Source organism: Gekko japonicus, unplaced genomic scaffold, assembly GCF_001447785.1.
Source record: "Gekko japonicus isolate JY-2015 unplaced genomic scaffold, Gekko_japonicus_V1.1 scaffold1347, whole genome shotgun sequence".
NCBI lineage: Eukaryota > Metazoa > Chordata > Lepidosauria > Squamata > Gekkonidae > Gekko > Gekko japonicus.
The window spans coordinates 521,561-524,177 of NW_015171544.1; positions in this window are offsets into that span (position 1 = coordinate 521,561).

A 2,617-nucleotide genomic window follows, 5' to 3' on the forward strand; every position below is an offset into this window, starting at 1 on the left:
CTCTCGGCCAGTTTAAGCCCCATCGGTATACAGCTGAAGTCATGGTTTTTTGTTCTACTTGACATCAACTTGCGCTGAATTTCACTTGCCACATTGCTGCCCACTCATCACCCACTTTAGAGGGATCCTCCTAGAGCTCCGCATAATCCACTTTGGTTTCCACCATCCTAAATAATTTCTTATCATCCAGAAATATGACCATAACCGATTTCACACAAGAGCTGCGCCTCGGTCACGCCTCCATTTGCCCCGCTTCTATTGGTCAATTTCCCACTCGAAGCCACGCGGCTGCCCGATTTTCCTCGCGGTTTCGTGATCCTGTTTTTTGAGGATCACAAAATGGTGGGGAAAATCTGGCGAAGCCGCGGGTCAAAACGCAGCCGTGTGGCTTCAGGTGGGAAACTGACCAATAGAAGTGGGGCAAAGGGAGGCACGACCGCGGCGCAGCTCTTGTGTGAAATCGGTCCATGACATTACTCACTTCAAATTCCATGTCATTTATGAACAAGTTACTCACAAAGAGGGGAAATCAGCATGGCTTCTGCAAAGGGAAGTTCTGCCTCACTGGTCTTTTGGAGTTCTCTGGGCAGATAAACAAGCATGTTTACAAGGGTGCTCCAGTATATAACCTGGACTTCTAAAAGGCTTTCACACCTCCCCTCAAAAGACTCCTGAGTAAGCTTAGCAGTCAGGGCATAAGAGGGCGGGTCCTCCTGCGAATCAAGAATAGCTTAAACTGCAGCAAGCAGAGAGTAGGACAGCGGTGCAAATGGAAAGCAGCGGTGTCCCACAAGGATCAATATTGAGACCACTGGGGTTTTTTGTTTCACAAAGGTTTCTGCTAATTTGTCTCTCTACCAATGCTGCCTCTAAGTAGTGGGGTCTTGTGAGCAAAAATTCTACTGTGTGAGCTGCTGGCATTAAAGTTGTGAGTGAGTGATTCGGCTGCTGCATAAATTCGCCCCATCCCTTCCTGAGCGGAGACAAATATGTGTGAGCCGGAGGCTAAAAAACTGTGAGCTAGCTCACACTAACTCAGCTTGGAGGGAACACTGCTCACAGGGTGTCTGTTGTGGGGAGGGGAAGGGAAAGGAGGTTGTGAGCCTCTCTGAGACTCCTTCAGGTAGTGAAGGGCGGGGGATAAATCCAATCTCCTCCTCCTCCTCCTCGATGCCCTGGTTAAACTGAGGAAGACCTGAGCAGTTGGCACAATCTCTCCCAGGCACTCTGTCTCTCTCAGGTGTTAGAGCCCATGTAGACCCTTGGTTTATGGAGGGGCTTTGGGGCAAGGGAAATACAAGGAGATAGCTAGAGCAACAGTGGAGGAAGACCTTGGCCAAATCCAGTAGGACACAGGCAAAAGCCCATTCAAAGTGTACTCATGGCAGTGACGACGGAAAAGAGAGAACAGTTTTCTGCCACCGTTGCATCTGCTCAGTGTTGGCTGGAGGAGCCTCTCTGGGTGGTCCAGAGGCCTGTGAGGATCTGGCCTGCAGGAGGAGGCAGTCTGCTGGGTGGCCCACAGTGACAATTTTACTCAGGACTTTGCAGATAAAAATCTCTCCCATTCTCAGTGTGGTCTCACAAAAAATATGTATAAGGGAAGTACGATAGTGGCAGTTTTATTCTCTATCCCTGTTCTTATTATGGTCACCATGGAATCTGCCTTTTTCACAGGAGCCACCCACTGGGTTGATGTTTCTCTCTGTACGTGTTCATATCTGTGTGCGGCCTGGATTAAATGAATTCTAGAGTCCAGTGGCACCCAGTATTGATGTAGTTTGTTTTTAAATGCTTGTTTTAATGTTTAAACTGATTATTTATTCTTGTGTTGTGTGGCCGAATGGCCCAGCTGTTGTTGTGATCCGCCCTGAGCCCGTTTTTTTTGCATGGGCTTTTTTCATCAGCTCTGGCCCCACACCGCTTCGGTGCATCCCCTGCTTTCCGTACACATTTTTGTCCCTTCGGTGTTCACTTCAGGTCTCTTGGGTTTGGGGCCCCTTCCCCCAGTTTGAAGAGATCTTTTCGGAGCTCTTCACAATCTCTCTTTGTCTTAGTAAAGGTAAAGGTTCCCTTCCTTGAAAGCCAGTCGAATCCGACTCTAGGGTTGCGGTGCTCATCTCCGTTTCAAAGCCGAAGAGCCAGAGCTGTCCGAAGATGTTTCCGTGGTCATGTGGCCGGCATCACCAAGGCGCACGGAACGCTGTTACCTTCCCACCGAAGTGGTACCTATTTATCTACTTGCAATTTCTTGCTTTCGAACTGCTAGGTTGGCAGGAGCTGGAACTAGAGACGGGAGCTCACTCTGTCATGCGGCAACTCGGGTCTTGAACTGCTGAACTACCGACCTTCCACAGCCTGCAGTTCAGCGTCTTCATTGATACATTGATCCTAAAAGTGGTGAAGAAGGAAGAGGAAGAGGAGATTGGATTTATACCCCACCCTTCACTTGGAGTCTCAGAGCAGCGTACAAACTCCTTTTCCTGCCCCTCCCCACAACGGAGGAAGGTGGGGCTGAGAGAACTCTGAGAGAACTGTCCTTGAGGGAACAGCTCTGATATGAAAGAAACAACCATTGTTGTGGTGGAGGTTTTTGGTGTGCCTTTGTAGCTGTGTT